We start from the raw sequence: 25,369 nt of genomic DNA on the forward strand, positions 1-25,369 counted from the left end.
TGTATCTGTCATGAATACATAAAATCTTTTTTTAAAAGAGTTTAAATTTCACATGGAAGTGAATCACATAGTATTTGTCTTTCTCCCACTGACTTCACTTAGCCTAATAAGGTCCATCTAGACCTTATGGACCTGTAGGTCCATCCGTGTTGCATATGGGAAGATCTCAGTCTTTTTTAATGGCTGAAAATATTCCACTGTGGTGTGCGCGTGTATGTGTGTACACGTGTGTGTGCACGCACGCATGCCACATTTTCTTTATCCGTTCACCTATTTTTTTTTTCCGTTCACCTATTGATGGACACTTACGTTTGCTTCCATATCTTGGCGATTTTAAATATGCTGCAATAAACACAGGGGTGCATATATTTTTTCAAATGGGTGTTTCCATTTTCTTTGGGTAGATGCCCAGTAGTGGAATTCCTGGATTCTATGGTATCTCCAGCTGCAATTTATTTAAGGAACCTCCATACTGTTTTCCACAGTGGCTACACCAATTTACATTCCCACCAACGTGCACAAGGTTCTCTCTTTCTCTGCATCCTCGCCAACACTGGATATGTCTTGTTTTCTTGATATGAGCCATTCTGATGTAAGGTGATCTCATTGTGGTTTTGATTTGCATTTCCCTGATGATGAGTGATGTTGAGCATCTTTTTATGTGTCTGTTGGCTGCCTGGTTGTCTTCTTTGTAAGAATGTCTTTTTTAGTTCCTCTGCCCGTTTTTTAAATCTGATTATTTGGGGTTTTTTGGTGTTGAGTTGGATGCGTTCTTCATATATCTTAGGTATTAACCCTTTATTAGAGAGGTCATTTGCAAATACATTCTCCCATTCAGTAGGTTGCCTTTTCATTTTGTTGATGGTTTTTGCTGTGTAATGAATGAATGGTATTGATGAAAAATAAAAAGCCACCTACTAAGGTCTGGGCACTTATCTCTCCAGCCTGTCTGACTCTAGAATTCTTTAGAAATGTTACTGAAGTCCCTGAGTCTGGGCAGAGCTTATCTGGGGATAGGGAAGGGAAGGACTAGCTCCCAGCCCTTCCAGAAAATGGATGGAATGTGTTCTTCAGAATGCTGGGGGGAGGGTCTGAGCCGAATTCCTCCCCTAGCAGGGAATACACATCTTAGCTTTTCTGGTGGGTGCCTATTGTTTATCAGAAGTGGAATTTCCTTGGTACTTTGGGGGACACAGATGCCCAGGCGCAGAACAAAATAGCTTTTCTTTTTCTTTCCTCAAAAAAGCAGAACTTGGTTCATACACGTGCAGGGCACATTCATAAAGTTGGAATGAGAAAGCTTCGTGAGCCTGGGGACCAAAGATGTGGCTCTTATCTGTGTGCGAAATGGGTTAGAAGGGCTGAAGTTCCCCCCATTCCCTTTGCAAGGTGAATCCAGGTGATTATTTCATGTGTGAATCTGAAGAGGGATCTGTGACTCCCCCTGCACCCTACCCACCACCTTATCTTCCCCAGTGAATGGACAGGACTCCAAGAGCTTGGGGAGTAATGGGGGCTGCGAGGGAGACACAGGATAAGCCCAAAGGAGGAAATGACAGAAACAGGGTCAATCCCATCTTCACCCCTGGAGGGAATCGGAGATCATCCTCTCTCTTTACTGCCCTCACCAGAGCTCCATGGCCAAAGGACATAGCATGGACAGTCTGTGTCTGACCCCACTTGGCCTCAGCATGACCTTGGGCAGGTAACTTCTTCCCTCTGTAAGCATCAGTGTCCTCATCTATCAAATGTGGAAGGCAGCAATGATAGGGGTCACTGGAGAGTCTGGGAAGACAGGGCCCAGGGAGAGCCGGAGTGCACTCTGCATGCAAGCAGTCCCATTATTCTAATCACGTAGAGCATCCACTTTACACGTTAGGGAACTGAGAGGCCCAGAGAGGGAAAGTGACTTACCTAAGTCACACAGATGGTAAGGGGCCATCTCCTAGCTCTGACCAGTCCTTGATCTGCAGTGAGCTGCACAGGAACTGCACTGCAGAACATACTAGTAATAGTAGCAACGGCAGGCACCGTTATTGCAGTGGGCTCTCACTCTGAGCCAGGCTCTGTGCTAAGGGCCCTGGATGCATTTGCTAGGGCTGCTGACAAATTACCACGGACTGGGTGGCTTCCCCAACATGGACTTATTCTTTCACAGTTCTGAGGCTAGAAATCCAAGATCAGGGCCGGTTCCTTCTGAGGCTGTGAGGGAAAATCTTTTCCATGCCTCTCGCCGGTTCCAAGCCCAGCTTCTGGTGGACTGCTGGCAATCTTTAGCATTCCTTGGAGTATAGAAGCACCACCCCAACCTCTGCCTTCACATCCACATGGCGTCCTGCCTGTATGTGTGTCCGTGTCCAAATGTCCTCTTTTTATGAACACTACTCATAGTGGATTAGGACCCACCCTACCCCAGTATGACCTCGTCCTCATTTAATGGATTATATCTACAATGAACCTTTTCCAAATAAAGTCACATTCTGAGGTTACTGAGGGGTTCGGATTTCAATTTATGAATTTGGGGGGTGGGGCACAACACAACACAGCCTGTCACAGCCCCAAAATGCATTCTGACATTTTCCTACAACGGCTCTACCAAGGTAGATTGGAAATAATATTTCCACTTTACAGATGGGGAGACTCAGGCTCAGAGAGGCAATGGGACAAAGCTGAGGATTGCACAGCTCACCAGGGGGCAGACCTGGGATTTGAAACCGGACATCTACCTCCCAAGTTTGTGTGATCACTTTACCATTCTGTTTTTGAAAAATCCTGGGTTTATTACATGGCATAGTACACACAGTATAGTACAGTATAGCATAGTATAGAATAGATAATACAGTATAGTATAGATAGTATAATATATAGTATAGTATGGATAGTTTAGTATCAATAGTGTGGCACAGATGGCATAGAACAGGACAGGTTGGCTCAGTGGTTTAGCGCCTGCCTTTGGCCCAGGGCACGATCCTGGAGTCCCAGGATCGAGTCCCGCATTGGGCTCTGGCATGGAGCCTGCTTCTCCCTCCTGCTGTGTCTCTGCCTCTCTCTCTCTCTCTCTATCATAAATAAATAAATAAATCTTTAAAAAAAACAGTACAGGTCGTATAGAACAGTATAGACGGTACACTATAGAATAGAGAGCACAGCACAGAGAGTACAGTAAAGGTAGCATACTGCATAGTACAGATGGTTCAGTATATGGTATGGATAGGATAGTACAGTACAGGTAGTATAGTATATAGTATAATATAAATAGTTTAGTACAGTATAATATAATAGGATAGTGTAACATGGTATAGCACAGATAGGATAGCACTGATGGGATAGCATACAGCATACTAAAGTTTAGCATAAATAGTGCAGTGTAGTGTAGACAGTATAGCACAGATAGCATAGTATTAATAATAAAGTGGAGAATATTGTATTACACATCATATCACATCATCTCTAGCTACAGCATAACCAGGAAAGGATTTAAAGCAAGCTGTGTGCATGCCAGACCTCAGGCTCTGAAGAGCGTCCTTCCAACATCCCTCTCTCCCCTGCCTGCCCTACCAGCCATCCTCCTGCAGAATTCGCAGTGGTTCATTTTCACTCGGGGTCCTGAAAACAGCCTAACGCTCAGCAGCCTCCAAAGACCCAGTAACCCTCACGCCTGGTCCAGCAAGCTCCTAAATTAACGATGAGGTTGTAATGAGCTGCGGTTCTTACGCTGCCATACCCGCGTCTGATACCCCCATTAGGCCCCAGCAGAGCCACCGCCAAGCAAACTCCCTGTGTCTCAGTGCAAAGGGGAAACCTTAGGAGTCCCTGTAGGCAGAGATCTCCCCAACGATATCATATCTCTGGACTCCACTGCCTGCCAGAGGCAGTCTATATTGCAAAATAGTCTGAGGAAAACAAATGATGGCAAGGACCTTCCTCCCACACCCACATTCCCTGGCGAGAGATGCTTCAGTGGCAGCCAGGGCCTCTCTGGAGCAAGGAGACGGGATTCCTCCCCTTGGCTGAACCAACTCACAGTCCAAGTGGAATTATAAGAACCCCTTAGAGCAGGCAGTCCCAAGCAATTCAAGTAGGGCTTTGACCATGATGAGCTCATTTGTTTATCAATACAGTCATTCATCCTATAAGGAGAGTTTACTGAGCACCTACTGTGTGCCGCGTCCTGTGTGCTGCAGATGCAAAGACAAGCAAGACAGAGTCTCTGCTCCAAGGGACTCGTGATGGAATGGCCAGAGGTGACTGAAATATTGTGGGAACCCAGCAAAGACATTTTCCTCTCTGTACCTTGCTTCTCTCATCTGTAAAATGGACACAGAGTCTGATACACAGAAAGCACAGTGTGTGTGTTGGCTATTATTCTCATCAGGGCTGTGATGGGTAAACAGAGAGGGCTAAGGAGGGCTGGCTGGACAATAAGGTGCCAAAAGCGACACCTGAAAAGAAGACAATATCATATTAAGAACAGGAAACCAAGTGGAGGGAGACAGCAAAGGCAAACATTCAGAGGTGTGGGGGGGAATCCATCAGTTGCAGGGACAGAAAGGAGACTAAGAAGACTGTAAGTTTCCATTTTATTCTAGGGGCAGCAGGGAGCCCTGGATTCATCAGATCTGCAATTCAGGAAAAACTCTGGCTGCAGTGAGGAGAATGTTCCAGGAATCCAGGCAAGAAACAGGGGTGGCCCGGGTCAGGGTACTTTGAAGTGAGGATAAAGACACTGAGAAGGTCACTGATGAGACACTCCAAGGCCAGGGACAGGGTCTATCTTGTTCACCACTGTGTCCTTGGAGCCTAGGACAGTGCCTGGCATACAGTACACGCTCAGTAAATATCTGTGGATTGAATGAACATGGAGGGAGAGGAGCAGAACGTCAGTGCTGTGGGGAGGGATGCAGGCCTGCGGCAGGAGACGGAAGACCCCCTGAGATATGACAACCCCATTTACGCTCCCCTGACACAGTATTGCCACCTTCTTTTTTTCCATCCAGAGACAGATATGAAGACTCAAAGAGACAAAGCAATTTAGCTAAGATGACAGCACAAAGGGAGCAGACACTGGACTCTACATTAAGTGCTCTTTTGACCACTCCTCGACCTGTCCTGGAGGCTCAGAGCATAAGGATCACAGAGGGCCTTGCTGTGGGGAGAGAAGGGAACACACTCCCATCACGCCAACCCACGTTTCACTGCTCAGAAATGCAGGTTTTCCTCCAAAGTAAAACTGGGTTAAAAGGCTATCTTCATCTCTGTGTCTCAGAGACGCTCTGGCCTTGATGCTTCCAGAGTCTCCCCAGGCACCCACCACCTCCACTCTCCCACCTGCCACTCCCCGGGGCAACTTAATCTCTGGGTGTCCAGTTCCCCGACACACTCCAGGAAAGCAGGTCAGTAGGTTGAATTGCAGCATTAGCATAAATAATTGACCCAGTGCGGTGGCCACCACTAAAGGACTGTGCAAAGCCCACACCAGAGTCCACAGCCCCAGACAACCAGCCGTTTCAGGTTGTACAGAGAACACAGAAAAAAAAAAAAAAAAACCAATACACCAATCTGCTGAGTGTAGGATGTTGGCCAATTTGGTTCTGGCCTCAGCTGGGTATTTGCATGGCTTCAGATGAGCCTCCCACAGGTTACAAGATAATTTCCAGGGGAATAAATTTGTGTTTTACTTCCCTAGTTCTTCTCTTCCCAATTTCAAGCAGGTGTCCAGGCTGTTGCAAGACCTGGCCTCAGGGATGCATTTGCAGGGCAGGAGAACAGAAGCCACCCACAAACCAGAGGCTGTTCTGGTCTTCCATAGGGGGCCAGGGCAGGGTGGCAAACTCAAATGCCGAGATGGGCCACCAAAAGGAGAGGGACCACACGTACGAGGACACGGAGGAAAGAACAGGAGGGCCACTCATTCCCTTCTGAGAGGGCAGCTACTTGTATTCAGCTCCAGCCTGAAGTTACTGAGGATACCCCAATTCTTCACGAGCTATTGGACATCTGGGTTTTTATGTAAAGTATTCTGCTTTTTTTTTTTCATCTTGGAAGCTAAACTAATTAATTTAAACAACACAGAAACGGCAAGCCTATGGAGATAGTAAAAAGATCAGTGGTTGCTAGGGGATGGGGGGAGGGAGGGAACACAGCGGATTTTTAGGGCATGAAGCTATTCTGTATGAGACAGTAATGGTGGATACAGGTCATTACACACTTGTCAAAACCCACGGGATGTACAACACGCAGTGAACTCTAACATAAACTATGGACTTTAGATAATAGCAACGTACCAGTATTGGCTCATCAGCTGTAACAAATAAGCACACTAATGTAAGATATTTATCAGAGGAAGCCCAGGGCAGGGGTGTGGGGGGAGCAGGGTTGAAAGGGTATATGGGAACTCTGTACTGCCTGGTCAATTTTTCTATAAGCCTAAAAATCCCTACTCCTACATAAAGTCTATTAATTAAGCAAATAAGCACACAAACCCAGCAAGCAAAAGTGAAATATCTCGGGGATGGGGGGCTCTCATCCAATCTTAACAACTGCCCATCTGCAAAGTCACAGCAGTGCCAGAGGAAAGTGGGGAGACCCCTGATACCAGAAATAGCAATCTGGGCACAGGTCCCCTCCCGTCTCCAGGGCTGGCTCAGAAATTGGCCAAGTTTCCAGATTTGGAGAAAACCTGCAAGATGAGTGCATGCTTTGGTGGTGACAGGTGGACAGGGTAAGTCCCTGGGGGATATCTACCCACCTTCGGTGAAGGAGCCCCAGCAAGGATGAAAATTAGGTTCCTTGCAAGTCAGTAGAGACTCCACATCTAACTTGAATTCGCTTAACAGAGATTTAAGAAAGTTGGTATTTCTGGTAAACCTGAATTTGTTGGCTTCAACCGATTCCTTGATACCCGCCACCCACACCTGTCCGCCTCATTGGAACGCAACGCTTTGTCAAACCTGACTCTTAAGTGTGCTGGTTCTTGAGATATACAGATGGGGTGGATTTCAACCCATTCTTGGAAAGGCATTGCTCAAATCCAACTAAAATTCATCCACTGATCCCTCTGCTACTGGGTCCGGTTTACAGGGAAACTAACCAATAGTCAGCCAGTTGTTGAAAGACCAATTGATGGAACAAAAAGCATGACAGTCCCAAGAGGTCAACGCTTCCAGAAAAGCCCTTCGTGGGATCAGAAGCCCCTAGAAAACTCGGCGGTGAGCATATGGGTTCTGTGAATCAGACAGACCTGGGTTCAAATCCCAGAGCCACCACTTAGGAGCTCCCTACTGTGTGCCAACCGCTTCACCAGTATTGTTTGAGCACTCTAACAGCTACTGTTGGTTGCGTTTACTAGGTACCAAGCTAGCCCAACTGGGCAATGTGGGAGTGACCCGTTGCATAGAGGGGCCAACAGTTCAGAGACACTAAGTGGCTGTCCTGAGTCACCGCGTCATAAGCAGCAGAGCGAGGTATGTACCCAGCACACAGCCTTCCTCCTCTTTGTGACGATCTGAATCTACTGCCTCCGTTTCCTCTCCATCCCCAATCTATTCGTGCAACATAGAGCCAATTAACAATGATATTTTTTGTTCACGGGGGATTTTTAGTTTTGGCAGGCATTTAAGAACCGTCTTAAATACAGTTTCAGAATATTACATCCGAACACTATTTGAGCTGCAGCGAGAAGCTGTTGGTGCAGAATGATGGGGGGATCGGCACAAATTTCGGAGACCCCAACGTGCCTCCTTACATACAGAGTCTCCACAGAAGTTCCCCACTTACCCCGTGTGGCCCAGGAGAGGCGCGGGCTCTCATCGGATCATCAACATCTTCCCCAGACAACGTGGGTGGCAAGGGTAATAATAGCAGTTTTAGTTGTTATTTCTACAGCACGAACTATGTGCCAGGTGCTGGGCTGGGTGCTCTGTGTAGATTATCTCATGTAAATCTCAGCACACGGGGACGCCTGGGTGGCTCAGTTAGTTAAGCAGCTGCCTTCAGCTCGGGTCAGGATACTGGGGTCCTGGGATTGAGCCCCTGCGTCACAGGAAGCCTGCTTCTCCCTCTCCCTCCGCTCCTCCCCCTGGCTTGTACTCTCTTGCTGTCAAATAAATCAATAAAATAGACTTTTTAAAAATTTCAGCACACACTTAGGAACTCGCTTCTATTGGCATCCTTACTGTACATCAGAACACCGAGGCTCAGGTGAAGTAACTTGCCCAAGGCCAGGCAGCTCCTCGGTGGTGGCTCTGGGATGTGAACCCAGGTCCGTCGGATTCACAGAGGCTACATGCTCACCACTGAGTTTTCTGGGGGCTTCCAGTCAGTGCTGACCTCTTGGAACTGTCATGCCAGTCAACTGGTCTTTCAACAAGTTGTAAATATGTTGCCTGCCTATTCCAGGGCTGGTGTGATGGCCACAAGGCTGAATAAAGCTGGGTCTCCCTGCTACGAGCCATGATGGATGTGTGCCTATGGTGCGAGCTGAGGGCCAGGAACAACATGCTGGCCCTGGAATGGGGTGGCTCCCTACGGTGCCTCTGAATAACCTCTACACTAGCTGTCCAGGTCAAAGCTGGCCTGCCCCACACTCTGCTCTCTCATAATTAAGATACCAAGCAGCTAACAGCAGAAGCTTTACATGTCTGAACTAGAGAGAACCTGAGGAATGATCCCCATCACACAGATGAGGAAACGGACACTCCCTGGAATGGAATGAGACTTGCCCAATGATTCAGAGTAGACCCAGAACCCAAACCCAGGTCCCTTCAACTCCCCACTCCGAGTTCTTTTCACAACGTCCCTGTGATGGCTAATTTTACGGGTCAACTTGACCCAGCCATAGGGTGCCCAGACATTTGGTCAAACGTTACCCTGGGGGTGTCTATGGGGGTGAGATAAACACTTGAATTGGTAGATGGAGGAAAACAGATTGCCCTCCCCAGGGTGGGTGGGTCTCAGCCCATCCTTTGAAGGCAACAGTAGAACACAAAGGTGGAGGACAGGTGCATTCACTCGCCCCCTGGTTTCTTCTGCCTTCAGACTCGGACTCAGACTGGAACTTACACCGTGGGCTCTCCTGGGTCTCCAGCTTGCCCATCGCAAATTGGGGGACTTCTCGGCTTCCATAATGGCGTGAGCCAATTTCTTACATTAAATTTCTCAGTGTTTCTGCCTCTGTCATGTACATATATATGTGGATATATATATACACACATACACACATACACACACACACACACACACACACATTCTAAGAAGAACCCTGCCTAATGCAATCACAGTGCAGCCAGCAGGATGGGATTCAGGGTATATTTGCCATTCGGGCAACACATTTGCTTTTAATATGGTGATCCAGAGTTCCCCACTGTGCGGTATACATATACTCATAGTACTCCACGAGGCACTTTTAGGTGGCTCACATACCAACTGTCCTTGAAGTGCTGAGAATTATGTAATTGTTTTAATGGGAATTGTTAGAAAAATTAGAATTGAGCATCAGACTTCGACTTTACATGTACTGTCACTTAAGGATGACACGGAGCAAAATAGTGAGTGTATATAAGATCCATTTAAAGACAAATGTGCAGCTCTGGGAAAATTCTTGAGGGCAGATTAAGAAGTATTGGAGTTTGAGGACATCATTAGTCCAAAAAAGAGACACTAATGGAGGAGATTTGGGATTTCTGAGCATGGCAGTGGGAATATATTTTCCATCTGAGAAGCTTCTAGAACCCTTTAGTCGTGGGCAGAACAGTGGCCCTCAAAGATGTCCTAATCCCCAGAACCTGTGACCCTGTCACCTCAAGGGCTAAAGGCACATTGCAAATGGATTAAATTAAGGGTCTTGAGGTTAGGGAGGTTATCTTAGATCATCCAGCAGGCAGATGTCATCATAAAGGTCCTCAGAAGAGGGAAGCATGAAAGTCAGAGTCAGGGACGCAGATACGACAACAGAAGCAGACACAGAACATCATGATCAATTATTGGTTTTCAAGATGGAAAGGGATCATGCACTAAGGAACGTGGGCAGCTTCTAGAAGCAGGAATGGGTGAGGAAATGACCTCCTCCGAGAGCCCCCCAAAGGCACCTGCCCTGCCAACATCTTGATTTTAACCTAGTGAGACCCATTTTGGCCTTCTGACCTTCAGAACTGTAAGGGAATAAACGTATGCTGCTCTAAGGCATCGAGTTGGTGGTAATTTGTTACGGCCACAATAGGAAATACACCTTCCAACACCAGGGGTGGGGGGCCATCTGCTCCCCCCTGAAGTGCACCAGTCTTCCCTCCTTTGTGACAACAGGAGTACCTTCAAGCTCTTGCTACCACCATGTGTCGGGCATCGCACTTCCCCTAGACCAAGGAAAGCCTTCCAGAACTGAGGCTGCCAGGGACATCACCTGTCTTCTCCCTTCTCTGCCAGGATCTCTGCCTGGGGAGTGGTCTGCATGGACCACATCCACAGGCCCTCTGGTTCTTTGGCTTCCCCTTGACGATGATTAGTAGGAGAGCAGGAGGGGAGACGGTGGGTTGCGAATGACCAGGGCACTCCTTCCTCCAGCATCTCTCTCTCTCTCTCTCTCTCTCTCTCTCTGTCTGTGGGGCCACGAGGACGGGCTGAGCCCCTCTACTGAAGACTCCAGCTCCCGTAGGTGATCCTTTCTACACAGCTGACTTCCCGTCACTACTCAGAATAGCTCCCTCTGCTACTAACTCTGGAGTGCTTCCCCACCCCTTGTGATTTCCCCACATCGCGCCCCCCCCCCATTAAACTCTCACCCACTGCCCAACGTGAGTGAGTGATCACTTCTGCTAAGCTCGCGACTGATGCCCCAGACAATGGGAACATGGCAGAGACAAATTAAGTCACTTGTCCAGGCTCCAGAACCAGGCAAGGGAAGAGCCAGTGCTGGAGCCTAGGTCTGTCCAAAACCCCTGGCCACAGTTCGCCAGGGTGGCCTGCAGGCCGTCAGCTGCAGACAGCCAGAGGACAAACTGTATCTACCTACCTTTCTTTCTTTCTTTCTTTCTTTCTTTCTTTCTTTTCTTTCTTTTCTTTCTTTTCTTTCTTTCTTTCTTCTTTCTTTCTTTCTTTCTTTCTTTCTTTCTTTCTTTCTTTCTTCTTTTTTCTACCTATTTTTCTATTTGAATTCATTACTAACAGTTAATGATCTGGAGCTCTTGAATACAAACCCGAGCTCCTGTTTGTTTTTTTAAGATTTTATTTCTTTATTTGAAAGAGAGAGAGAGAGAGAGCACAAGCAGAGGGAGCAGCAGAGGGAGAAGGAAAAGCATGGTTCCCACTGAGCAGGGAGCCCAACGTGGGGCTCAATCCCAGGACCCCGGAATCATGACCTGAGCCAAAGGCAGATGCTTAACTGACTGAACCACCCAGGGACCCTGTCCCCGCTTATCCTAAAATTTGAGAAAATTAACCAGCACTGTGCTAAGTGCTTTTGTGTGTTAAATGGTTTAACCCTCCCAAGTGCTGGCACTGACCCAAAGTTCGAGGTAGGGAAACTGAGGCACAAGATTAAACTGCTTGCCTGAGGCTGTCTAGCCAGCAGGTGGAAGAGCTGGCATCTGAACCTAGTTCTCTGATCGGCCATAGGAAACAGAGCCATCGGACGTGGCACAGGATCCCCGCACTGCCAGGTCTGCCACAAACCGGCCTTCACCTCACCTGCCTCGCACCTAAGGGCATTAGAGTTGCCACCCCTTCCCTGGGCTTTTCGTTGTCTCCAGGGGAAGAAAGCCCAAGCCCCCTCCTCCCCCTCCAGGTTCCTGAGATGGAATCATTTTTACCCCAGGGCAGGCCTGGCCATCCAGAACTCTTCATCCCAAACGCAGCTCACCGAGGAAACTCGCGCACACCTAGATCACACAGCCCTGGTGCTGCCCAAGCCCGTGCTCCTCCAGCCACACCATGGATTTCTAATTGCGTCCAGTGCGGGCTGGAGCCGGGAAGCATGTGCTCCCCAGCCCTGTGCCCAGAAACACAGAGCCCTTGTTCCCCGGCCCCCATGCCGCCCTGCACGGGCTGGACCCTTGCCTCGGCTGGTCTGAATGGGGCCTCTGACTCTGCTCCTCCTTGGGCACTGTGCCCTATCAGCCCAGCAGTGGAGAAAACAAGCCATGCAGAGGCACTTCCTAAAAAAAAAAAAAAATCTCTGAAATCTGACCTGGCAAGGCCTCCTTCTCCCAGCGCATGGCCTTTGGAATGGGCAGTTTTGCCGGGTTCTGTTTCCTCTCTTTCTCCTCCCGGCTATTCCTCTGGTTTCTGCCTCTGAGCATCCCAGGATGGGCGAGTCCAGCTCAATGCCCTCATTGTCGGGGGAAACCAAAGCTCCCAGACGCCTTGAGATGGGTCCAGGAGGCCAGCGCCACCCGGGAAAGGGGATCTGCGGCCCTCTTATCACTGAGCAGCTCTCCCAGTCAGGCCCCAGTGTGGGCAGGGGGAGGGTGGCGACAGAGGGATGGGAACTATCAGAAAGTGCTGGTCAGACCTCAGGGGAAACAGACAAAATTTCTAGAAAAAAAAAAAAAAAGAAAAGAAAAAGAGAAGTGTTATCTGGCCAAAGAGAGCAGTTAACTGGCCATTAGTCTATGGAGTAGGTTTTCCTCTCCAAAACTCTCAGAGATTAGGAAGGGAACTGGGTGAGTCCTGGGGAGTCCCCAGAGGCCACAGGGTCACTCGGGATGCACATGGTGCCCAGGGTTGCAAGGCATTGTGGGAGGTGTCTGGGAGAGACACCCAGGAGGGCCTGCCAGGCACAGGGAGGCCTGGATGTGACCCCGGAATTTGGTTCTAACTGGCTGCATACCTGGGCAAGTCCCTCCCAACAGAGATGATCTTGGTTCATCCACCTCTGAGCAAGAACCTCTCAGAAAAGAGTTCTGGAGCTGGATGGCAGTGATGGTACATTACAAATGTACAGTTGATCCCTGAACAACACAGTTTCGTAAATCCATAGAATTTTTTTTCAATACAATACACAATACGGTATATATACGTACTTTCTTTTCCCAATGATTTCATTATTAACAATTTTTTCCTCTAGCTCATTTTATTGGAAGATTACCGTATATGATATACATAACACACAAAGTATGTGCTAACCAGCTGTTGACTTTTAATCATTAAGAATTCCAGTTAAAAGGGGCACCTGGGTGGCTCAGTCGGCTGAGCATCCAACTGTTAATTTTGGCTCAAGTCATGGTCTTGGTGGTTTGGGATGGAGCCCCACATCAGGCTCTGAACTCAGTGTGGAGTCTGCTTGTCTCTCTCCCTCTGTTCCTCCCCCCACACTTTCTCTCTAAAATAAATAAATTTTTAAAGGAATTTATTGCAGGGACATCTGGGTGGTTCAGTGGTTGAGGGTCTGCCTTTGGCTCAGGGTGTGATCCCAGGATCCAGGGATTGAGTCCCACGTCAGGCTCCTGCAAGTAGCCTGCTTCTCCCTCTGCCTATGTCTCTGCTTCTCTCTGTGTGTCTCTCATGAATAAACAAAATCTTAAAAAAAATTGAATTTAAATTAAAAAAATAAAAAAAATATTGCAAGGGGGTCAGTACCCCAACCTCAGAATTGTTCAAGGTCATCTGTTTTAATACCACTGAACTATATGCTTAAAAATGGCTCAGATGGCAAATGTTAGGTTATGTGTACAGCTATCCCTTGAACACAGGTCAAAGGAGGGCTTGAAAGGTGGGGACGGAGGGCCACGCTGCAAACTTCTAGCGGCTACACTGGAAGGCTGGTTTGTGGCTCCAACAAAGGGGCTTTTCTTTCAGAGCTCAGGGAGGTCTGCTCAGAGTATATGCCTGGCCTGGCCACACTCAGGACAGGTCACCATCCACGTAAAGTACTGAGGACAGTCCCTGGCACACAGTAGGTGACTAATAAGTACTTGTTCGCTGAATTTCCACATAAGGAATGTACAGCCTAACGGGGAGGATACATAAATGGAAACACCGTCTAGCTGGGGCTATACAAAGAGATATGCAACATACTTGGGCTTCCAGAGGGCACCCATCTGTCTCTCAGGAAGGCTGGACCTCAGCTTCCCCATCTGTAAAATGGGCTGTGAACATGGCTTGGGGGCTAGCTGGCAAAAGCTCAGGCAATGTGGGTGCCTCTTACATGCTTCCACTCCAGGACCCTGGGAAAGCTTCCACAGAGAGGGAGAGAGAAGGAGATTAAAATCTGGGGGAATTAAAAAACAAAACAAAACCTGCAAAGCCATTGTTATCATCTTCCATCCCAGTACTGAATTAAGCCAACATTGGGTCCTACTGTCTTTGGCCAAAAAAGAAATAAAAGACCCTCTATTTGCTCAGGGGTTTGCTGACTTGACCTCGCCTGCACGTCTGCTGTAACCCCCTAGCCCCATTCAGCCCAGTCCCCACCCCTACCACTGGGCTTATTGAGATCAAGGCTAAGGAGGGAGAGGTTTCTCACGGCTGGGGGGCCTGGTGAATTTTACAGGGTCTCCAGCAGGACGCTTCGAACTGCAGTCTTGATAATTAATGTGTCAGTGGGAGCCCTTTGATCATTTGTCCTCAGCAGACAAAAGGCAAAGGAAAGACTCTCAGGGGTGAGGCTATTATCTGAAGTGGGGTGGGGAGGGCTTGTGCCTCCTTGTCCCCTGCTTAGAAGTCAGCCTCAGACTCCAGAATCACATGGGTCCACTCCACCCTGGCTGTGTGACTCCAGGCAACTCACTCCACCTCTCTGATCCTCAGAGTCCCCACTGGTAAAAGCAGGATAATGACAGTAATCCATGATGTTGTCAGAGGCATTAATAAGGTGATCCATCCAAAACGTAGTGGCTGGCCCGTAGCAAATGCTCAATAATGGCAGTTAATGCCCTATGAGGGCATCTGATGCTTGAAAAAACTCTGAATATGGTGTCTAAGACCCAAGTTTGAGCCTGGTTCCATCACCATTACCATGAGATTTTTACTCACATCATTTAACCTCTCTGACCCTCCTCTGTTATATGATGGAAGGAGTACAAGCCCTGGAGAGGATTATGAAGAGCACCAGGATCATCACTGTAACAAACACGATGGCAGCTCTATTTATCGATCAAGTCTACTACTTAACTGTTTCCCAATCCTTGCTTTCCCTACTCGCTCAGGCCACCACCTCCCACTCATTCATTCATCCAACGGCTGTTCAGTGATCCACAGCACACCTGATTTACCTCTTCAACACACCAGGCTCTCACCTATCCCGCCTGTCAAGAATCCCATCTTTCACTCCCCCACCCACCCACCTTTCACTCCTGCCTGACCCTGTTCCTCTTGAAGGCTTCGGTTTAGATGTTACCTCCTCCAGGAAGCCTTCCTAGACACCCTCTGCTGGGTAAGGGGCCTCCTCTGGGCTTTCACACCACCCTCTACTTCCTCCACTGAAACACTGATCTCCTGGTTTGTAACTCCCTGCCTCCTCCACCAGGCCATGAACTCTGTGAGAGTGGGCATGAGAAGCATCTCTCTTACCATGGGCCAACCATCTAGGTTTGCCTGGGACTGAGGGGTCCCCAAGATGCTTAGACTGGAAAATCCAGACAAACCAAACCCAGCTGATCGCTCAAACTGTATTATTGAGGCTTAACAGAGTCTAGTCCAAGGTAAGCCCAATTCTCATTTGTTGATAGAATGGGGAGTAAGAGATTTACATATGTTTCCTAAATGGATGGATGAAGTTCATCAAGGAGTTAATAATCCAAAACCATCAGCCAGACTTCTGGAAGGCCCTGGAAGACCTCAACCCCACTGCATTCTGCTCCAAGCTCCAAGGTCCTATAAAATTCATAGTGTTTCTGCTCTCTAGCAAGGGCCCAGATTCAAGATCAGGATCCAGGCCCACCCTCCTGTCTGTAAAGAAAGGGAGGTCAAGGCCATGGGCAAACAGCCAGGATGGCAAGTCCAAAGACCTAATTCTTCTGGACCGAAAGGCCAGCCCACCCTGGGCAGCACTCAGCTGCCCCACCTCAGGGCCCCAGCTCCTTATTCTTACACTGCCCCAGCCCTGTTATCTGACCCTCCATCCAGGACAGCTTATCTCCCTGTCTTTGGGTAGCCTGCAAAACTAGAAACTTGAAAATGCTTCTCGGGTTTTATTTTTCTCTTTCTTTCTTTCTTTCTTTCTTTCTTTCTTTCTTTCTTTCTTTCTTTCTTTCTTTCTTTCTTCTTTCTTTCTCTTTCTTTCTTTCTTTCTTTCTTTCTTCTTTCTTTCTTTCTTTTTCTTTTTTTTTAACTTTTTCTGGGGCAATCAACCCTCCATCCTTATCACATTCTGGAAAAAGGGGCTAATCGTGTCCTCTAGCCAGGTGGCCTCTGTGCCAAGACAAAAGCTGTTTGGGCTGTTCCTGCACCTGTAAATTTGGAGCTCTAAGAGGATTCTGGGACACACAGGGGGCACACTCCACACCAGAAGTAATCTGTTGCACTGGAAGGGGAGGCTTAAAAGAAGATAGCAGAGGGGGTCCTCTGTAGATTAAGGGCAAAGGGGTATATTTCAGGTGGGGACCCCCCCCAGATATAATTATCAGGGAGAGCTCAGGGGATCTTCTCGTGGGACCCATGAAAACAAAACAAAGATGAACAGTTTGGTGAACTGTTACACAATGAACACACGCTCACCTTCAGGGCAGGACAGAGAACAAGCCCCTTCCAGGCCCCTTCCCACCCCCCCGCAAAGTAACTGCCCCCTGACTACTGCAACCATTTTTCCCTTGCTTCACTTTACATGTTGACCTAAAGCAAGTAGGCATTCCTAAACTCAGGTTTAGCTTCTATTTCAAGCTTTTTCTAATGAGAATTAGATACTGTATGATTTTGTATGTCTGCTTTGTTTGCTTGGCATTATTTTGTGCATGATCCATCCTTCTCCAGCATGTAGCTGCAGCTTGTTCCTTTTTACTACTGTCTGCTACTCCATGGTGTGTTGGAACTTCCTTTTACTTGTCTATTCTATCATAAAGGACATCCAGGTAGTTTTTGGTTTTCTCACTAGTGTGTTATTATATAAGTAGACACATATTATTACATACATACAGTCATATAGTAGTCCTACCAGTTGAAGAAAGAGAGAATACCTACGCAGATCCTGGTTATTGTTGAGTCTGTATCTCAGAGTGGAAGAGCAGATTAGAGGTGGTCTTAAGCCACTTCAGTAAATACCACCAAATGGTTTTCCAAAGCGGTTGTGCTAATTCATGCTCCCGCTGGCAGTGCATGAGGGTCCTCAGACCTCCTTTTACATTTCAGTTATTAATCACAACCTTTTGCTGCACCATGTGGCAGGCTTGGAGTGTGAGCACGGGAAGGGAGCTCAATAGCTTCCTGACCCCACCCGCACCTCCACTCCCACCCCGAGCAGGCAGCCTGGTAGGGGCAATACAGGGTAGTTAAATCATCACACAGTGCTGTAATCACAAACTCTGAAGAAATGATCTGGAGTTTGGAGCGCTCATGGCAGGAGAGATGTGACCTGGTCTAAGGGAGCTCCAGAGGAATTCTTAGAAGCGGTACTTCAGCCAAGATCCGGAAGGAGGAGTTGCAAATAATCTGGTGAAGGAAGGGTAGAGATGGAGAGGGAAAAACATGCTAGCCAAGTGGCACAGCATGTGCAAAGGCCCAGAGGTAGAAGGCATTAAGGTGAGTTCAAGGAGCTAGGGAGAGGTGCCTAGATGGCTCAGTCAGTTAAGCATCTGACTTTTGATTTTTGGCTCAGGTCATGATCTCAGGGTCGAGAGATCAAGCCCCGCATAGGACCCCATGTCTGTGGAGTCTTGCTTATGGTTCTCCCTCTCTGTGGCATTTGAGTGGCTCAGTTGGTTAAGCATCTAGCTCTTGTGGTTTCAGCTCAGGTTATAATCCCAGGGTCATGACAACAAGCCCTGCATCAGGCTCTGTGCTCAGCACAGAGTCAGCTTGAGGTCCTCTTGCTTTCCCTCTATCCCTCTCCCCACTCACACATTCTAAAATAAATAAAATTTTTAAAAATATACAAAAATTTTTTTTAAAAGTTTCTGTCTTGAAAGAAAGAAAAAAAAGAAAAAGAAAGAGAGAGCTAGGGAAAAAAGGCCAAGAGAGCTAGATCTAGACTCCATGTTGCTAAGGGGCCCTGGCACAGAGTGGGTACTCAGTACATATAAGGAGCATGACCATCTCCCCAGGTTGCTAGGGCTATAGTTTTGCAGGAGAAGCTAAGCTTGGCTGAGTACCTACTATGTGCCCGTCACCTCCTTAGGAGGCAGGAGCTACGAGGACACCCATGTTGCCAGTGAGAACACGGAGACTCAGAGAGGTACAGTGAGCTGCCCTTAGTCACACAGCAGAGGGTGGGAGCCAGGATTGAATTCTCCCTCACCTGGAGGGATGGCCACTGAATATCTTCTTAGCCTCTGCATAGAAAGTTTTATACCAGGAAATCAATAGCGTGAAGCAGGAAATCAGAGAGAACATTAATAATCTCAGGCAGCAAAATGAACTCCTTCTAAGCGGTCACTCTCACCAAATTCCACCCAATCCACAGAGCCGTTACAAATGGTGCAGTTCAGAGTGAAAAGGTTCCTCCGTGGCCAACCACAGCAATGCCAAAAGCACACTGCCCAGGACCCAGGTTTCTAGAATAATGGGCCGGTATGTCTTCTGAGGTTATCCACAACATGAGCTCTGTTCGGTGAGGGCGGAACCAGCTCCACATCCCCCTCCCTGGCGACACCTGACTTTACAACATTGGCCTGAACGAACCCACAGACAAGCCTGCTTGGTCTGTCCTGTGTTTTAAGATCACCTGAATTAGGGGATCCCTGGGTGGCTCAGTGGTTTGATGCCTGCCTTTGGCTCAGGGCGTGATCCTGGAGTCCCAGGATCGAGTCCTGCGTCGGGCTCCTGGCATGGAGCCTGCTTCTCCCTCCTCCTGTGTCTCTGCCTCTCTCTCTCTCTCTCTCTCTCTCTATCATAAATAAATAAATAAATAAATAAATAAATAAATAAATAAACAAACAAACAAATAAATAAATAAATATTAAAAAAAAAAGATCACCTGAATTGGTGATCATTTATAAGGGGGTGAATTTTGCATAAAACCCTGGAATCCTATTGGAAACAATAATCGAGAAAGATGCGGGTACCCAGGACTCAGCACTCCCTGGTGACAGGGGGCAGGAATTAGAAGCAAGAGCCCTTGTAGGCAAGGCACCTGGTCTCTAGTTCACTGAGGTCCCTCTGCTCAGTTTCCCTCCCATGGGACCTACTACCCTGGAAGGGTCTAGATATACAACCTCTCCCCGCCTCCTTTGAGGCATTACAGCTTTTAGCTGGTGTATTGACACATGAGGTGGGGCTTGTTTGGGGACAGTGGCTTTCAGCAACCAAAGCTGGAAGGGAAGTGACAGGTCCAAGGCTCACAGCAGGCAACAGGATGTCCAGGCTAAGCATTCTGGTCAGAGGTGTCTCCCGTCGCCCCAACTACTTGCGGAGCCCCGGCCTGGCTTCTATTAGCCAGTAACAATCACCAGCGTGGCAGTGCTGAGGAGTCAGCACATCCTGAGCACCTGGCACACCTGGTCTCATTTCAGCCCTGCAGCACTGGTGCCAACTGGACAGCCTGCCAAGAGGTCATTTTAGTCTGACCAGCATTTGCTTCCCCTTCTTCAGTTAACTGGGTCCTGATTTTCCTTTGAGGACCAATCCCTCTCCCACTGTGGGTCTTGTGGCTCAGGAAGCTGCAGAGAGTATTCACCTGTCACAAGGCCCCAGGGATCATGTGACTTAGATTGGGTCCATAATGACTGGTTCCAAGAGGCCTGAAGGCTCAATTCCAGCACTTGCTGGAACTGGGCTTGCAGTTGGCATGATGGAGACATGGAGCTACTGATGGGCATCTGTGCCCAGAAAGAAAACAGCCAGAGCCAGTCTGAGTAGGAAGCCCACACAGAGAAAAGGAGAGTCAAAAAGCTATGAGGAAAGAAGAGAGAGCAGGAACACTGTTGAGCTTCTGGATCCAGCTACTCCTGAAGCCAGACTGCTAGTTACATAAGGCAATACATTGAGAATAAGAGTGTAATGATATTTAAGGTGGATTTTGTGTGTCTTACAATCCAAAGAATCCTGTTGAATATAAATACTGTCATTAATTTCCATTTTACATATGTAACTGGAGGCTAAGGGGACTGAAATAAATTACCTAAAGTCACACAGCTGTGAATCAGTAGCACATGAATTGAGATTCAGTCTAAACCTAACGCAGTTTAGTCAGAAATCTTGTAGGTCTCTTAATGGGCTGTCCATGTGCCTGTAGGAGCTAAAAGTTGGGGGTTTTCGGAACAGCACATGTTCAGAGCTGCTGGTAGTATGTTGGGGAGGCCAGAAAGGAGGAAAGGAGGCTGCACTGAGATGAAATATATAATTATTATTTAAATCAGTTCAGATGCCATAAGGAGAAAAATCAAAGCTTACCGTGGCATTTCCCCAGTGCCATTTTTAATTCTATCTTATCAAAACACGGCTGGGATTTGTTTTTCAAAAAGAAAAAAACTCCTTTAATTTAAAAAAAATTCTCTAATAAAAGTTAAAATAGCCCACAGGCCATCAGGTGACAATGGAAGGAAGACAGGGCACTTCAGCAACTTAAAGCAGATTAAAAAACTAATTTGTTGACTCTTTTTTCCAAAGCTCACCTCTCCCTTGGAAGGCCATGTGTTTTGCATAATGAGCCTGAATTCCTGAAATCACTGCTGTCTGCTCAGCTCCCTCTTTGTTGGGACTTCAATGGGCTCCCACCTCACATGGGGGTGCGGGGTATTTTTCTTGTTGCTCCAACCAGGGTTTAATGGAATCATTTCACTCTCTTGCTTAAAATCTTTACAAGGTTTTCCACTGCCAGAAGGATAAAGGCCAGAACACATAGGAGGCCCACGAGGCCCTGGGAATCGTCCATTTTCATTGTGTACCAGTTTCCTCCCACCCACCCAAAAGCCCTAGTGTCCATGTCCTTGGTTCATGCCATTCTCCTTCCCACCCCAGGGCCTTTGCACATGCTGCTTCTGTCTTCCCATTCTTCACCTGGGTAAACCTGCTCATCCTTCAAATACCAGCTGAATTTTTCTCTGTCTCAAGGCAGACTTCCTTTCAAATGCCCTAACTTGTACCCTCCCAGTGTCAGACACTTCCCTTCCTGACAGTTACCTTGAGTTGCAATTATATGCAGGAGAGCACCTTGGTTTTTTTCTCCATTGTCTTCACAGGGCTTGCACGCAGTAAGTGCTCGGTAAGAATTTTTTAAGCAAACAAATGGGTGAACCTCGATGGATGTGAGGGCCTAATATCAGCATGCCATGGCTTTTCTCAACACCTGGACTTCCTTTACTGCACCCTAAGCCCCAACCCATTCTCTCCCAGCTTGTGTAAAAATCTGCTTGCACATTCACCTTTGGGTGTGCATGACACCCTAGGCAATAGACCATGCTGTGCAGAGAACGGAGTATGGGCTCTAGGGTGGGACCCATGTTCAAATCCCAGCTCTGCTACTTTAGACTGTGCCTCTCTAGATGTGCGTTTTTTCTTTCTTTCTTTCTTTCTTTCTTTCTTTCTTTCTTTCTTTCTTTCTTTCTTTCTTTCTTTCTCTTTCTTTCTTTCTTTCTTTCCTTTCTTTCCTTTCTTTCTCTCTCTCTCTTTCCTTCCTTCCTTCCTTCCTTCCTTCCTTCCTTCCTTCCTTCCTTCCTTTCTCATTCTTTCTTCTGGTTAGATGGCTTGTCAGTTGGGAGTCTCCTTCCAGGGCCAAGCACAGAACTTGGAAGCTCTGGTAGGAGGTAGGCACCCAATAAAGGAGTGCTGGCATAAATGAATGGATACCCAAGTATACTTCTGAATGGAAGAGAAAGCTCAAGTTCAAAGAGAAAACTGCCCAGAGATGCCCTGGCTGGTTTGAGGACGATGAAGAAATTGGCAAATTCATCCCTGGTCCCAACCAGAGGCCTATGGATACTTTGATGATGCTGGAAGGAATCTAAGTTATGCCCATTCGAGAAAACGTCTTCTGGCTTGGATGATCATCACTGTGTACTTAATATACGCAGGGCATTTCCTCAGAGTCCCTATAACCCGCCACAGCAAGCATCATTGTTCCTGTTTTATAGGTGGGGAAATGGAGGCAAAGTGAGCTCAAACAACTTCCTGAGGCTCACTCAGCTTGTGAGTGAGACAGCTGCGGTGCGAACACAAGCCTATTCAACTGTGCAAGCCAAGGTCCCCACTCCTGAGTCAGACTGGAGTCAGGCAGGCCACTGGGCACGTATGAAGATGCCACTGTACTTCTTGGAGACTGTGGCACCTTCGAAGCTGGCTCGCCACTCAAGTCCATCCCAGCGCCCGGTGCTGGCGGGCCTTCCTGTGCACTAGCCACCCGATAGCCAGACCCCGCGTCCTAGTGCTCGTGCCAGCCTGGTTTCTGCAGGTGGCTGGCTTCCAGATGAGATCAACAAGATGGGAAGCAAACATCCCAGACACCAAGCGCGGACAGAGTGCTCTGGTGTTTGGCAGCCACTTTAGCTCCTCCGTGGGTGTCCCCATTTTACAGATGAGAACACTGAGGCAAGAGAGGGGACTACTCGCTGTTGGTAAGTGGCTGGCATCTGAACCCAGATTTGCCTGCCTGCAGAGAATGTTTATTTCTTGAGTGCCTACCATGCGCCAGATACTTTTCTAGGTACAGCAGGGTATCATTCACCCGACACCATAAGAAACAGAGTTCTACGTAAGTGAATTTTCAGACACCTGAGGCATCAGACACAGAAACGTTGACCAGCTTAACCACAGGGATGGAAATATTTTATACAATGAATTATTCTTGACCCTTCACCCTGCCTACTGAATGGGGTTCACCGGTTCTTAGCGCCATCACAGAGCCCACATTGTTGCCGTCCTCTAATACCGCACCCTGCATCACACTGTTGTATAATTGGTTGCACGGTTCTGTAATATTGAGAGGAGCAGAAGCTACTGGGATGAGGGGGCACTTGATCCCTGTGCTAAATCCCCCCTAGGCTGTGATTCTTTTTGTTTTCATGCTTATTTTCAAGATTTTTACTTTTATTTTTTTAAGTAAACTCTACCCCCAATGTGGGGCTTGAACCTATGACCCCAAGATCAAGAGTTGCCACGTTCTACCAAGTGAGCCAGCCAGGTGCCCCTCGTGCTTATTTTGATAACCTCTTCATCTGTACCCTTGTTCTCAGGCTGTCAGCTGTCGTTCCTGGCTGTAGTCACCATGCTTTATCTACCATCCCATATAGGTCTGATTTGCTCATTCTGTAGGCTATAAAAGCCCAGGCTGTAAGTCAGGTTCCTGAGCTTATCAGAATAGTGTGCAAACTAAGAGTAAACAGGCTCTGAGTGAGAAATATTGGCTCTTTCCTGATATGGACACTGTGGCAATTACATGGGATGACTTTTTTGTTCCGTTTTATGTATAGTTGAGTTTCTAGGACAAAAGGCCTGCAATCATGATGGTTAAAGCTTTACAGAAATGAAAGCAAGTTAGATTGATCCAGAAATTCTGGATTTTCTCCCTGTCCAAGAGGTAGGCATTCAAACTACAAAGAATCCAGGCCAGTGGCTTATTGACTGACACCTTATCAGGGAGACACTGGGGCCATCTTGGCCCAATGGGGCTCACCTTGGGGACAGTCTAAGGGAAGGAGAAACACGAGTGGTCTGCCATCCCCAGAAACTTCTCCATGGGTCATCATGGCAAATGTCGTGTGGCCCCAGCTTCCTGGAGGTTCTGGGACTGAATCCACAAAGCCAGAGCCCAGTGCACACTGCCCTTGTGCCCAGACCCATGTAAGCTGGCTGCTGTTCACAGGCCTAGAAGCGGATTCTCTGGCCATCTCCAGTCATTCATGCCCACCCAGACTGTGGGCTCGCCCACAGACCCACACTGGCCATCCTGAATGGGGAAGGAAAGGCACTTGCTCATGGCCACAAAGTCAATGGGTGGCAGAGTGGAGACCCAGATGCCTCACTTCCCATCCAGAGGCTCTTCTCTTCTCTTCCCTTCTCTGGGTCTCCATCTCCCCATCTCAGAATTCTCCTGGTTCACCAAGTCAGAGAGTCTCTGGAGGTGCTACCCTCTTCCTAACCCCCTGGATCCAAGCCTCACGCACCACCTGACCCAGTGATTCAGCCAAGCGCACCAACTTTTCGCTTCATCACTCTTGGCCAATGCCCAGGACCCTGGCTGGGCTTTCTAAGCTCAGAGGTCAGCAATTTTTTTTTCTGTAAAGGATATGATAGTAAATATTGTAGGTTGTGCAGGCCGTATGGACTCTGTCACAACTACTCAACTCTGCAGTTGTAACTGGAAAGCAGTCATAGACAATACATGAATGAATGGCTAACCCCATGTCCCAGTAAAACTTTATTTATAAGAGCAGACAGGGGACTAGACTTGGCCTGTGGGCCATAGTTTACCAAGCCCTGTTCTAAATCATTCCCAGCGGGGTCCAGCACCTCCTCTAGGACAAAGGTAACTAACTTTTCCTGGTTTGCATGGGACTCTCCTGGTTTTGGCACTAAATCCTGCAACCTGGGGCGCCTGGGTGGCTCAGTGGTTGAGCACCTGCCTTTGGGCCAGGTTGTGATCCTGGGGTCCTGGAATTGAGTCCCACATCGGGCTCCCCGCAGGGAACCTGCTTCTCCATCTGCCTATGTCTCTGCCTTTCTCTGTGTGTCTCCCATGAATAAATAAAAATATTTTTTAAAAAATTTCTGCATCTTGAAAAACCTCACAGTTTCGGACAAAACAAAATGGTTATCACCCTATCTGGGATCCCGTGACCCCTAGTTTCTCCCATCTCAGTGTTAGTCTAGCTATGACATTCAACTGTCTCCTCCATAAGGAAGAGGAGAAAGAAAAAGAATAGGAGGCAGAAGGTCCTATGTGACTTCCCATGTGCCAGGCACCGTGTGAAGGGCTTGGTCAACACGACCTCCTTTGATTCTCCAACAGTCCAGGATGGTAGGGATGAAGCCGCTCTCAGGAAGGGGTCAAGATTGGACTGGATCCCAGTCTAATCTGCCTCCTTCTTTCTCTCCAAACTGTAAGCTCCTGAGGACAGAATTGGGGTCTCTCACCTGAATGGCCTTAGTGTCCAGCACACGGTATGATAATTAGAAGGTTCTGAGCAAATACTGATCATCAGTGATCACTCATGTTGAATGAATGAGTATGCCCATGAATGAATGAATGAGTGAATGAATGAATCATCCCTCAATCTGGACAGACACTTCCCATTTCTATGACATGATTATTTCCTGCCTATCCAAACTCCAGGCGAGGTAAGCAGAAAATGTC

General features: G+C 47.8%; 1 protein-coding gene across 6 annotated transcripts in view; it reads right to left on the minus strand.

Moving 5' to 3' along the window:
• Positions 1-25,369, minus strand: part of WSCD2 (WSC domain containing 2) — a 119,449-nt gene that overhangs the window by 87,916 nt on the left and 6,164 nt on the right. The window contains exon 1 of one of the 6 annotated variants that reach the window (XM_025474334.3): positions 12,179-12,202. The exons of the other annotated variants lie outside the window; for them this stretch is intronic. The gene's annotated coding sequence lies outside the window, so the exon portion shown is untranslated. Of the gene's footprint in view, positions 1-12,178; positions 12,203-25,369 lie in introns of those variants that run through there. 6 annotated transcript variants of the gene reach the window in all.

The sequence above is a fragment of the Canis lupus genome, chromosome 26, assembly GCF_003254725.2.
Source record: "Canis lupus dingo isolate Sandy chromosome 26, ASM325472v2, whole genome shotgun sequence".
Classification (NCBI taxonomy): domain Eukaryota; kingdom Metazoa; phylum Chordata; class Mammalia; order Carnivora; family Canidae; genus Canis; species Canis lupus.